The 14,930-nt window shown below is 30.9% G+C and overlaps 1 protein-coding gene across 1 annotated transcript in view; it reads left to right on the top strand.

Annotated features, from left to right (window-relative positions):
• Positions 1-14,930, top strand: part of LOC127786488 (autophagy-related protein 9) — a gene marked incomplete in the record, with an annotated part of 1,007,132 nt that overhangs the window by 74,046 nt on the left and 918,156 nt on the right.

Here is a 14,930-nt window from a genome sequence, read left to right as displayed (position 1 = left end):
ATCCTCTATATTACTGATGTTAAAGAGAACACTTTGAATGCCATCTTTCTTTCCCTGTTTTAATTGGAGAAAGATAGAAATGACCATAGTTGTCCTGATACATGCATAACAACACAACAATTGGTATTACCTTGCATATCTACCTTGCATATCCAAGTTGCTAAATCCAAATGAAAACTACCCAGTGTCTGGCCCCTTTTCGTGGGAAATTGTACTGGGGGTGCCAGGATAATAGCGCATCCAGGTGCCACAACTTCCCTATCTTGTCCTCATCCATTGCCTCCTATTTTTGTTCCTCCATTTTTTGATTTAGCAACTGGAATGCAGTGCCGATCTTGAATTTTTTGGGATTCAGGGTAAAAGTAAAAATTAGGCTCCCATATATATATTTAAACTTAGTGATGAATTCACTCTCATTTTTCAATCAAGATCTAATTTGTCCAAATTAACTAAAAATTTAACATTCAAGCTAAATAAATTGTATTGATTCAAACTTCAATATATTAAAATTTAGAATAAAAGCCTACAATATATAAACAAGATGAATACTTATAACAATTCAATAAGTTCTTTTTCATTCAGGTAATTTTTTTTTTTTTTCTACATGGTGAATAGCTGAAGCAAAACAATATCAATCTATTTGAAATCCTTTTGCATCCTTAACGTTAGCAACTAACAAAACAAAAATGTCTTTACATCCTCAATAGCCAAAGCAAATTGTAGCAGTGTACTTGAATCTCTTTGCATCCTTAACAACCAGTAAAATAAAAATATATTTTTTTTCTCAATAGCCATAGCAAACAAGAGCAGCTTACTTGAAATCCCTTTGCAACCTTAACAACCGGCAAAATATCATCACCACTTGCAAGATTAGATGAAAAACAACAAAATCACAACTAAAAAATTATTATTTAAATGATTTTCTTCTTGCATTTTGAGAAGCAAAATCCTCAATGATGCTTTCAAATTCAAACTTTTCTAACCCATTTAGCCTTTCTTGTGAGATAATAGTATTCTATAGGCAATCAAAACATTTAGAAAACAGTCCATATCTTTTACAAATTCTACAATTTCAAGTGTTGTGTTTACTGTTGATGGTAAAAGATATTGTAGCACTTGTGACTCTGAAAACAAATTATTTACATCAACATCAGAAGACTCGCCATTTTTTAAAGTAGTTTCAAGCTTCACACAACAATTTTTCAATTCCTCTTCACCCAATGAAGTTAACTTTTTTGAATTAAACAAGAACTCAAAAATACCATCATATGTTTGCATTTGTTCAAATTTACTCCTTAATGAAGAAAGAGCCATATCTACTACACAGATGAAATAATTGACTCTAAATGATTCTTCAATTGATTGTACTGTCCTATCATTGACATTCTCATCAAATTGTTTTTTTCTATGACTTTGACGTTTTTTAGGAAATTCAGGTTCAATCCCCATATCACAAGCAATAGTTTTAGCTTCAATCATAGTAGATGCAAATCCATTTTCTTTATAATTTTCAAAAAAAGAAATGATTCCTTCCAAATTTTTTAAAGCAGAATCAATGCACATATATTTAGATTGTAACTTTTTGTTGACTAAGTTAATTTTCAACAAAATATCATGCCAAATAACTATGTCTAATAAAAATTCAAAATTTTTCAATTCATGTGTTGTTAAACTTTTAGCTTTACTTTTTGTTTTAGCATCTTCACTAGTTTTTGCTACTTTAAATAAAGCTTCTTTTATTTGAGCAACTTGGGATCTTATTACTTTTAACACTCTCTACACGATTTTCCCAACGTGTAGTTGACAATGTTTTGAGAGTAAAATCATCTACATGATCTTGTAAAATCTTCCAACGCTTTGTAGAATTAATAAAAACACAATAAATATGTTGAACCACCCCAAAAAAAGATTTCGCTTTCACACAACAGTTTGCCATATCACATAGTGTTAAATTAAGAGAATGACAATTACATGGCATGAACAAAGTTCTAGAATTTATTTCAAGTAATTTTCTTTGTACATCTTGATGTTTTTCTTTTATATTGGAGTCATTATCATAACCCTGTTCTCTAACATCATCAATTTTAAGACCAAGGGACTCTAGGACAGATTGTAATTCATTAAAAAGTTATAATCCTATTGTATCTTTTACAATTAAAAACTTTAAAAAGTACTCTTCTATTTTCACTTGACTTCTTGACACATCCACTCACCGTATTATCAAAGTCATTTGTTTATTGTGACTTGAATCAAGAGTGCAATCAAATATCACTGAAAAATATTTTACTTGTTTGATTTTCTCAATGATTGCACTTCTGGCTTTTGAAGCCAGCAAAACTATCGGCTCATTTTGAATCTTATGGCTTAGATAATGATAGTGAATCTTATCATTTTGAATTCGTCAAAAATGTTCTCGCATTATTGGATTAAATTCTACAACTATTTCTAATATACCAAAAAAATTATCATTATTTTTTTCATAAATTCTCTCTTTTGTTCCATAGAATGCAGTATTATTTTTAGCAAGACATTTGATAACATAAATTATTCTTACCAAAATATATTTCCATGTTCCTTTTCTCTCCTAATTTGTTCTTGTATGCCTTTATCAATTGTTTCATTTTTTTTCAATCTGTTATGTAATTCAATCCAAGAACTCATGTTAGTTATGTGTTCAATGCTATTTTCATGTTGTTTAAGCCTCTCACTAAGATGTTTCCAATCTCTAAGTCATTCGTTTGCTAATTAACTTCTACAACACATTGTCTTAAATAACTTATAGCAAAAAGAAAATACCTTATCCAATTCCTTTGAGTATACTAGCCATTTTCTGTCATGAGTCTCTCCATTTGGTAATTTCTCACGTAATAAGTTGAGAAAAAATGTTTGAAATTTTCATCCTGGGGAAATTTGATATTATTATCTCTTGCAAGACCTTTTTTCACAAGTAAAGCTCTTATTTTTTCATCTAGATTATCTCAAATTCTAGGATAAAAAATGTTTAAAGAAAAACTTGGTTCTACACCCTCAGGAAAACTTAGAATCTTAGATCAGCAGACTTGAAGTTGAAGACTAAAGAGTCAGCCCAGCTCACCCTCTATAGAAAGTTCACAAGAATGCTTACAATCTTAGATAAGCGGGCTTGAAGTCTAAGAGTCCACCTAGCACTAAGCGGAGTTGAAGTCCACTGAACCTGAAGGTGTAGAACCAAGTTTTCCTTTAAACATTTTTTATCCTAGAATTTGGGATAATTTAGATGAAAAAATGAGAGCTTTATTTGTGGAAAAAGGTCATGCAAGAGATAATAATATCAAATTTCCCGGGGATGAAAATTTTAGATATTTTTTCTCGACTTATTACATGAGAAAGTTACCAAATAGAGAGACTCATGACAAAAAATGGCTAATATACTCAAAGAAATTGGATAAGGTATTTCTTTTTTACTGTAAGTTGTTTAAGACAATGTGTTGTAGAAGCCAATTAGCAAATGAATGACTTAGAGATTGGAAACATCTTAGTGAAAGGCTTAAACAACATGAAAACAGCATTGAACACATAACTAACATGAGTTCTTGGATTGAATTACATAACATATTGAAAAAAAATGAAATAATTGATAAAGGCATACAAGAACAAATTAGGAGAGAGAAGGAACACTGGAAATATATTTTGGTAAGAATAATTTATGTTGTCAAATGTCTTGCTAAAAATAATATTGCATTTTGTGGAACAAAAAAGAGAATTTATGAAGAAAATAATGGTAATTTTTTAGGTATATTGGAAATAGTTGCAGAATTTGATCCAATAATGCGAGAACATTTTTGACGAGTTCAAAATTATAAGATTCACTATCACTATCTAAACCATAAGATTCAAAATGAGTCGATAGTTTTGCTAGCTTCAAAAGCCAGAAGTGCAATCATTGAGAAAATCAAACAAGCAAAATATTTTTCAGTGATACTTGATTACACTCCTGATTCAAGTCACAAGAAGCAAATAACTTTGATAATACGATGAGTGGATGTATCAAGGAGTCCAGTGAAAATATGAGTACTTTTTAGAGTTTTTAATTGTGAAAGATACATTATGATTAGGACATTTTAATGAACTGCAATCTGTCCTAGAGTCCCTAGGTCTTAAATTGATGATGCCATATGATTATCATTCTCTTAATTTAACACTATGTGATATGACAAACTGTTGTGTGAAAGCAAAATCCTTTTTTGGGGTGGTTCAACACATTTATTGTGTTTTTGCTAATTCTACAAAGCGTTGAAAGATTTTACAAGATCATGTAGATGGTTTAACTCTCAAAACATTGTCAATTACACGTTGGGAAAGTTATGTAGAGAGTTTTAAAGCAATAAGATCCCAAGTTGCTCAAATAAAAGAAACTTCATTTAAAATAGCAAAAACTAGTGAAGATACTAAAACAAAAAGTGAAGCTGAAAGTTTAGCAACACATAAATTGGAAAATTTTGAGTTTTTATTAGGCATAGTTATTTGGCATGATATTTTGTTAAAAATTAACTTAGTCAGCAAAAAGTTGTACATGATATGTGCATTGTTGCTGCTTTAAAAAATTTGGAAGGGCTCATTTCTTTTTTTGAGAATTATAGAGAAAATGGATTTGCATCTGCTATGATTGAAGCTAAAACCATTGCTTGTGATATGGGGTTTGAACCTGAATTTCCTAAAAAAACGTCAAAGTCATAGAAAGAAACAATTTGATGAGAATGCTAATGATGAGACAGTACAATCAATTGAAGAATCATTTAGAGTCAATTATTTCATCTGTATAGTGGATATGGCTCTTTCTTCATTAAGGAGTAGATTTGAACAAATGCAAACATATGATGGTATTTTTGGTTTCTTATTTAATTCAAAAAAGTTAACTTCATTGGGTGATGAAAAATTGTTGTGTGAAGCTTGAAACTATTTTAAGAAATGGTGAGTCTTCTGATGTTGATGCAAGTGATTTGTTTTTAGAGTTATAGGTGCTGCGATATCTTTTACCATCAGCAATAAACACAACACTTGAAATTGTAGAGTTTGTAAAAAATATAAGACTGTTTTCCAAATGTTTTGATTGCCTATAGAATACTATTGATTGTAGCATCTACAAAGGGATTTCAAGTAGGCTGCTTTGTTTGTTTTGGCTATTGAGGAAGAAAATATATTTTTGTTTTGCTGGTTGCTGAGGATGTAAAGAGATTCAAGTAGGCTATTGCAGTTTGCTTTGGCTATTGAGAATGTAAAAACATTTTTGTTTTGTTGGTTGCTAACGCTAAGGATGCAGAAGGATTTCAAATAGATTAATGTTGTTTTGCTTCAACTATTCAGCACGTAGAGAAATTTTTTTTTTTGATTGGATGAAAAAGAACTTATTGAATTGTTATAAATATTCATCTTGTTTATATATTGTAGTCTTTTATTCTAAATTTTAATATATCGAAGTTTGAATCAATACAATTTATTTAGTTTGAATGTTAAATTTTTAGTTAATTTAGACATGTCAGATCTTAATTGAAAAATAAAAGTGAGGTCATCACTAAATTTAAATATACATATGGGAGCCTAATTTTTACTTTTGTCCTGGATCCTAAAAAATTGAGACCGGCATTAATTATTAGGGAATTATGGGGTTAAATTTCCACCAAAATGTTTGCCTTGTGATGGCCAAGTCTCCCTCTTTTAGTCTGTCATTGACCATATATGGACACAAGTATTTGCTGCAAGAGTAAACTCACAGGCACAATAGGAAACTCTAAAAATATATTTTCCTCTTTTTGTTTCCTCAATTTTACATCTTTCTCTATGTTATTTTTAGGTTATTTTTTAAAACAATAAAAATATATTTACTTTGTCATTTTTAAAAATATATATTTAAAAATAAAAAAAAAATTATAAAAAAAACTTAAAACAATAAAATGTTGCTTTGGTTATTTTTAACCGAACAATCTCTAAATTCAAAATATGGAAAACATAATCTATTTTTTATGTTTTGACTCTTAAAAAGAAAAGGAAAAAAAGAAAAAAAAGGAAGAAAAAAATTATTTTTAAATGTTAAAAAATAAAATTATATATTTATTTAAAATTTTAAAAATATAATAATTTATATTATAATTAAAAATATAGGATAATATATAATATATTATTAAGTATATTACACATATTATGTATAATAATAATTAATATAAATTATTACTTAGATGTTAGCAATTTAATTATTAAATTTATTATTTTATTTAAATAGTAAAATTTTATTAAAAAGAGTTAATTTTATCATTTAATAATTAAATTTATTAAATAATTTTTCTCAAAATTTGAGAGTAAATGTATTTTTTAATGATAAAATTTTATCATTTATAATCATATTATGTAATATTAGTTCATGTCTTTAATTTTTATTTTAATAATTTCTATTTATAATCATATTATGATTGTACTTACTTTTTTAAAGTTAATTTATTTATTTATTTAAAATTAAATAATTTAATTTTTTTGAATAATTAAATTTATTTAATAAAATGTCATTACAAATTTATTTTCAAAATTTTAAAGATAACACTTTTTTTCAAAATTGTTTTGAGAAATAGTTTTTTAAAATGATAAAGGGAATATATTTTTAATTTTTTAAAAATAGACTACTAAAATAAAAAATAAAAATAAATTTTAAAATTAAAATTAAAAATAAAGAGAACGCAGTTTAAACTTTTCAAAATGCTTTAATTCGAGTGTAAATTTTTGACATCTAAAAAATTAGCATTTTGGGGAATGATGAACCATTTTGAAAAGTTTAATGATGAATTTAAAAAGTATATATAAAAATACTAAATTGACTAAATGTGAAATGTTCCAAGGGACAAATATTAACTTCTTTTTTTTAAAAAAATTATACCAGGTTGGAAAATGGGTTGTGAAAGGAGAAATAACATTCGAGATAGAGAAAACTAATAGGACCGGCTTTTGGATGACAGGCTGTGAAGAAGCTCCCGCACCGAGCTCTTTCGGCGTTATCGAAAACATATCGAAGTGCCCTAGCTTCAGATTGTCTCGCGTTTTCGAAACGCTGGTAATTTCATATCCCTGTGATCGCCCATGAAAATTTCTGATGCCATGGTTTCCTGGGTTGCATTGTGACCCCCATCATTAATGGGCACTAATTATTTGACCTTAATTATCCACGTAAAAACCCAAAGAATCATGATTTGGGGGCGGGGGATGCACTTTTTTTTTTTTTGGCGCATTATTATCAAACTGCATTTAAATAACATGCAGCAGTTTCTTTCTGATTACACTATCGAGGTAACCACACGGGTCATAATCATTTTCCTCATCATGAACATGCGTCATCATCATCGCGAAATGCTGCCCTATTTTCCTTATCATCTTTTTTCTGATTTAAGATTGATGTGGACTTTCACAAGAAATATACACAGGCGAGCCAATAACGCCCAAGGAAGGGGTCCTCCCTTTCCTATTCTGACCTCTGGAATCTTCGCTCAGGACATGATGATGGCTGACGTCTTCATCTCAGGTAATCTCCAAACTAAATCTCGGGAAAAGGAAACATTGACCTCGTGTATCGGAAATTAGTGAAGGGTGCTTGCCTGAAAGACGGAAGCAACCTGCTTTGGTGGAGGTATGTATAGAAGAACGAGTGGGAGTGGGTGGTGATTATTAGATTTGATGCGAATTTAAAGCTTTCCAATTTCTTGTACTCGACGCCTGCTCCCATCTGGGAGTAACTCACTTACTCGGACTTGTTTTTTTGTTTTATTGCCTTGCCAGCTGATACCGTCACCGGCTCAGGGCTCTGACGACTTGCTTCACAAGCAAAGAGTAAGTAAAAAAGTATTTTACACTTGAACATTCAAAGCTAATGTGACATCACCTGGATTATTTTTATTATCCATTGGTGGTAATTTCATTGGAAACTTTCACTAAAACCGTACTGTGCAGGCTACGACGCCTCATGGGGTTGGGCTGGAATTCAATTCGATCGAGAGAGCAAGTTTTGTTATTGGCGGGTGGGTCTTATCCAAGTTGCTGCAGGGAGTCCCACATTTGTTCTCCTTTCCAGGTGCTTTGTCCGCTGATATTTTTGCAGGTCACTCTTGTTTCTAAGGTACAAAGTAAAGCAAAGCAACTTCCTTGTACCTTTCAAAATATCTGGGTTAAAACAAAGAGGAGGTAAGAATTAGAATTGGACTACTCTTTTCGTTTCTTCAAAACCGGAATACATAAAAGGGGGACCAAATGTGGTGGAGAGACAGAGGCTTGACGCCATCCCAAGGAGAGAATACGCAAATTATATGGCCTTATTCTGGTTATTGTCATAAGCATGGGATGGGGGCAGTGTCAGAACAATCCACTTCTCTTTTCTTTCTCTATATGTGTCGCGCAGAGGCTCATCAAGAAATGATAGCCATCAGCTTCAAATTGAGACCAATTATGAGCCCGGCTCTCCCCTGACCCAGCTCCTCCTAATTAACCACCTCTGAATTTTCATCCTATCAGGACAAGTCACGAGACCACTGTTGAAGTACAAGTAGTCGTTATGGCATGTCACTACATCGCCTTCGACACTCATCAGATGACTAGCAGTCCACTCAATTTGTTTCTTTTTTTTATCATCGTGCGCTTTAATTAATTAACGGGTAAATTTAAGATATAGTCTCTAAATTTAAAAAATATAAATACTTATTTATTGAATTTTGAATTGTTATTATTTGTTCACTGAACTTTGTTCAATGTCAATCATTCATCACCCATTACATCTTACAAATAGAAAATGCCTACTTGACTAACAGAATTTAAAAAAATTTAACAAATACTTATTGAACTTTAAAAATGTAACTAGTTACTCACTGAACTTTGAATTGTTATTATATATTTACTGAACTTTATTTAACGTTAATCATCCATTACTCGTTATATTACTATTTGATCTTGTAAACGAAAAATGTCCATGTGGCTAAAGGAATCCGAAGTAGCCCAATCAAATTATTATTTTCGACTAACTCTAGCACCCCTCTTTTCTCTCTCTCTCTCTCTCTTTCCTTTACTCCAGCAATGATGGGTTAGTGACAAGACAATGAGAGATGAGGCGGTGACGAGGCACCAAGTCATGGTGAGAGGCCCTTCCTATCTCTCTCTCTCTCCCCTTTTTCTACTCCAACAATGGCGGTTGGCACACGAGAGGCGAGGCAATAAGGCACTAGGCAATAAGACGGCAAGGAGAGGCGGGGGGGGGGGGGGGGGGCAACGAAAGGATCAGTTGTGATCGTCGTTGCTGAAGTTGAGTTGGCCAAAAATAAGGATTTGATTAGGACATTTTGGATTCCGTTAGCCACATGAGCATTTTTTATTTGTAATATTAGATAGTGATGTAATGGATGATGAATGATTAACGTTGAACAAAATTCAGTGAATAGATAGTAGTAATCCAAAATTCAGTGAGTAAATAGTTATATTTTTAAAATTTAGTGAGTGTTTGTTAAATTTTTTTGAATTTCGTTAGCCACATGAACATTTTTCTTTTATAAGATGTAATGGGTGATGGATGATTGATATTTAACAAAATTTAGTGAGCAGATAATAATAATTTAATATTCAGTGAGTAAGTAATTATATTTTTAAAATTTAATAAATATATGTTAATTTTACTCCTTAATTAACACCCTGTAGGCAATATCGCCCTCTCATCACAACTTTGTTTGGCTGCTAGAATGGAACTCCCCCGCCTCCAATCTGTATAAGCAACCAGATTTTGGTGTATTTTTAAACATTTTTTTTTATATATCTCATTTAAAAAAATTTAAAATTAACTATATTCATAAAATTTTCTGGTTAAGTCGGTCCGTTTAGTTCGATTTTTTAGCCTAATTCAATTTCTTATGTTTTTAAATTTCACTGAATCGATTATTTGCACACTCTTATATAAAAAAGTCTTTAACCATATTTAGAAAATGAATAAAAAGAAAATAGCCTTAATTTTAGTGATTTATGGTAGGTTAATTATGAAGTTTCATGTAAAATTATATAAAAAGTTTTGTTAATGAGTGTTTTAAGATATTTATTAAGATATATTTTATTATTTTATTTTTAGCATTAAATTTTTTTTATTAGTTAGTAATTGTTATACATATTTTTCGTATCATTTCTTATGAGCTAAACTCAGTCTAATAGGCAGACCCAATCACCTAAAGCCCAGTAAGTCCGAGTTGAGCTCGTTAGGGCAAGCTTATACATTGCTGAAATTCGAGCTCAGATCGTGGAACCAAGTAAGCTTCTAGTGATTTCTCTAGCTCGCTGATCAACAGTTTAGCTAACTGGTCAAACTATTTAGCTCACATAACAATATTGCTGTTGAATAATCGAACGTAGGGACCCACTTACTTTATCTGATGCAAATCGGATTTTTGATAATATAGAGCTCCACTCCCGATTTTATGGAGATGATAAGGACATCTTGTCCCTCGTGATATTATCTCTACACTTTTGTATCTTATGCAATTATAAACACCACTTACTATAAATAGGGGTCAAAAACACTATTGTAAAATAGGAGAACAACCATAATAACATATTGTTATTGTCAATGTTCAATTTCAGCCGATCCTGATTCGTTTTGGGCCGCGGTGAGTAAGTCCAAAGTGTCAAGAAGAAGAATACAAAAGTTTTAGACGTGAGTCAACACCAGGATTTTTTACATGGTTCGGCCAGAACGATGCCTACTCGACGACCGCCCTCTAATTATTTTCTCAAAATGGCAGTGTCCGATCATTCTCCCTGTCCCCACCCCTCATAATATCTCTAATTTTCATTTATACTGAAGGGCCTTTACAATTTAGATAATATATAGAAATACCATGATTACATAATGGGGGACAAACAGTCCTTATCGTCTACGTAAAATCGGGAGTGGGATCCTCATTACGAGGGATATGAGCTGTTGCAGATAAAGTGAATAATCTCTACCTCTGACTTCTCAGCAGTTTTACCACTTATGCGACTTGTCGATTTTAGGCCAGCAACCTGAGCGGTCCAGTGAACTGAGGGTTTTGCTGCGAGCTCGTCAGTCGATCGTTGAGAGCTCGCTAGGGGCTTTACCAGGAGCTCGTTGAATATGAGCTTCGGATTTCAGTGGTTTATGGGCTTTTTTTGGGCTTTTTTTGACGAGGTCGCCTGAACTTTCTAGGCTCTGGATAATTGGGCCGGCCTATTGGACTGAGCCTGGCCCATAAGGAGTGATGTGGGAATAACGTATAACAGTTACTTTATCAGAATATTCAAAAAACAATCGTGGAGTAGGCATCATTCTGACAAAATCACGTAAAAACCTCATGCATACATTCTATTCCGTTCCTTCTCCTTGCATTTGGGCTTATTTACTCATTGCGGGCATATGAATTACGATTAACTAATTCTGAATGATGACAGTAATAAATACATTACATTTTAAAATATTTTATTAATTAATAAAAATATTAATGAAAATAAAAAACATTAAATGTACTTCTTATACTTAATAATTGTCTTGAGGACATTCCTTAGCAAAACTTATATAAAAAATATTTAGATATGAATAACATTAATCATTGCTCTAAGGATAATGATTATACATTTATTATACCTCAGGAGTAATGATTAATATTATTTTATTTTATTTTTAGGTTTAAGCCTTTTGGGCAATTCAAAGATATCTCAAGGCATTGATGGTGCTATCGCCAAAGTGGATCAGGCCTCTTTTATTTTTATTATCTTATTCTTTAGTGTTACAATACTTCCTTCCTTTTTGCCCAAAGGACATTGTAGTAATGCCAAACATTTTTCATGTAAAATATTTAATTTTGAAACAAAATATAATAGATACACATTATTTAAAATAGATATATATTTGATAATTTTTAACAGTTACCCTAAAAATAATTATTAGCATTATTCTTTTGTGGGTTGTTTGGTATTTATATTAAAAATTGATGGAATAAATAATATTAAAATAGTAACGTGACTAAATAATACCGTTTCATATTTAGCAAACCAAATATTACATAAGGTTATAGCTACATTATGTGTAGGTAGTGTTTGTTAATTAAATTACATATCGAATAAAGTAAGATATAGAAAATATTTTAGATAAAAGTATTTTTTTATTTTATTTGTTAAATTTATTTGAAAATAAATTATGTGATTTTTTATTTTGAATGTTTCAATTTTAAACATTTCTTATTTCAGATAAATTATCTTAGATTTTATGTATAAGTTATCTTATTACAATTTTTTCTTATTCATTTTAACCAACGTTATCTTACTATGTGATAACTTAGATGTCACATTTTACTAAGTCTAGGTAAATATTAAGTGCATAAGAGTAATTATTAAATATTTAAATTTAATTAAAATGTACTAAAGCCTAATTCAATTATTATTATTAGAACTGTTCTTTTTCCATCAATAAGGAAGTTTGAAGCAATGGTCCCCCCCACCCCCTTGACTTCACGTGCGGATGTAGACTACACTGCCACATCCAACTTAGCACGTGCACTTGTTTGAGTGCTCGCACTTTTGGCTTCCCCTCCCTCTGAGTATATAAGTCTTTGTTGAAGTTTAAAAGGTATAATTTTTAATTTTTAATTTTAAAAAAATTGAGATGTAATATTTGTTTTAGTTTATAGAATTCTAATTTATAGATTCTATTAACTTTTAGAAGGGGTAGAAGCTGACTTTTTCAAAGTTGGGGTACCCTAACTTTTACAACTTCTGCTTAAATAATTACATTTTTATGACAATTTTACCTTTATTTTTAGCAAAAAATTACTCTCTTATCTACGCAATCATGGATTTTTCTTTTCCATCGCCATTTCCATTTTCAAATCTCTTCCTCTCTCTCATCATCTTCCTCTATTTCTATACTTTAATTAATTTTTTTATAATACTTGAAACTTATACATATACACTAATTAATTTTTAAATTATCATTATATAACTACTAAGGGTATTATGGACAATTATACAAAAATAAGTTATTTTACAGCTTATGGTATCAAACACCACAATTACTTAACTACAACTTCTAAGAAGATGTAGCAAACAGGTTCACAACTTATTCTAAATTTTAGAAGTTATAATCTAAGAAACTATAAGTTATAATTTCTTTAATTAAGTTACAACAAACGGGGCCATAACAAAGTATTGACCCACGAAACTACTACAGTTAGTTCTCAGATAACAGATTTCATTGGTTCTCAGATAACAGATTTCATTCAAGGATACAGATTCAAGTCATGACAGTTATAGTGTGAGAATTTTACCTGTCTGTGGAGATGACTCCTTATAGACATCATATAATATGCCTCTTACTTGATACACTATCGTATACTGTGATTAACTCATCCAACGTTCCTAAAACAATGTCTGGGACCAATAAAAAATTTCACCTTTGGACTCACAAAGTATTGGCCTGCAAATATCTTCCTTACTTTAACAGCTTGTCTGTCACCATGCGTGTGAGGACTCAGGTGAAATGACGATCTGGACCTTGTATATTCTTGAAATTATTATTATTATTATTATTTTACAGATAATGATAAGGGAAGAGATTGAAAATTTTATTTTATTTCCTTTTTTTGCCATTCCCCCACTTTGATTTTATGCCCCCTTTTCTCTCTCTCTCTCTTAATTTAGTGTCTCTTTATTATATTTATAAATAAATTTAATAAATATTTTTTCTTATTATTAAGAACTTGTGTGTATCATGTGAATTTAAAAATATTATTTATTAAATTTATTTATGAATATAACATTTTACTTCTTTAATTACCATAGCAAAAAGAGTTTCATTTTAACCTTTTTTTGTTGGCTTAGTATTTTAGACCTTATTTTATCTCAACGTATTATGCCAAAGAGTGGTTTGAAGATAATGGAGATTTAATGGTGTAAACCTATAAATTTAGTGAGCTTGGAAGGCTCATGCTTGAAATTAGGATTTTTTTTAATGAAAAAAAAGTAATAATATGAGTTTAATTTAAATAATCCCTCCCCAATAGATTAACTATAAAAAGGTGAACTTTATCTCTCAAGACAAGTGTGGTTGGATTATGGTAAGTTAAGATTCGCACCAATAAATTATAGATTTGACTCCTTGTCCTGCGCGATAAGATAAAATCTCCATTTGTAATTTTATTTTCTCTGTCAAAATTAAAGACACGAGCGACGAGAGATAACGCAAGAACAATAATCTCAAAAATGTAAACTTTAGGTATTAGTAAGTGTGGTACGCGGGTAGCAAATTGCAGTTAAGGATATAAGTTCGAGTCATGTCAATCGCAGTGTGAGAGTTTTACCATTCTGTGAGGATAGCTCCTTGTGAGCATCATGCATTGTGTCTCCTGCCTAGGGGGCGTCGTGTACCGTGATTTATTCTTCCCACATGAGTGGAACAATGTGTGAGGGCCTTAAGGCGAGAGAATTCACCTTTTGCAGCAAAGTGTGGGATGTGATAGTCCTATTTATTTATTTATTTAAATAAAAAAATATTAAATATCTCAGGGCGAGAGATTTTTCATTTTTGCAAATTCCCAAGGAGGAAGGCAAGAAAGTTGCCAAATGTCACATCTGTCTGGATGCAGGCTGTTGCTGGGATTCCCCTATGCCTGGAACCCTCCAAACATGTCGTGGAAATGTTGGGCCTTTTGATCCATTAAAAAAAGAATTATTAGAAAAAGCCTACCACCAACCAACCACGACTACTACACCACTCCTCCACCCCAAGAGCCTTTCGGGACCTTGGCTTTATCAATTTATAAAATATACTTTCAATTGTTATCTTTAAATAAGAAAGAATGTATATTCAAATAAACCAAGAAATAAATATAAAAAAAAAAACTCTTTCAAAATAACCCAAATGGGATGATGGGAATGCA

The sequence above is a fragment of the Diospyros lotus genome, chromosome 12, assembly GCF_014633365.1.
Source record: "Diospyros lotus cultivar Yz01 chromosome 12, ASM1463336v1, whole genome shotgun sequence".
NCBI lineage: Eukaryota > Viridiplantae > Streptophyta > Magnoliopsida > Ericales > Ebenaceae > Diospyros > Diospyros lotus.
This window is presented reverse-complemented; position numbering and strand designations above follow the sequence as displayed.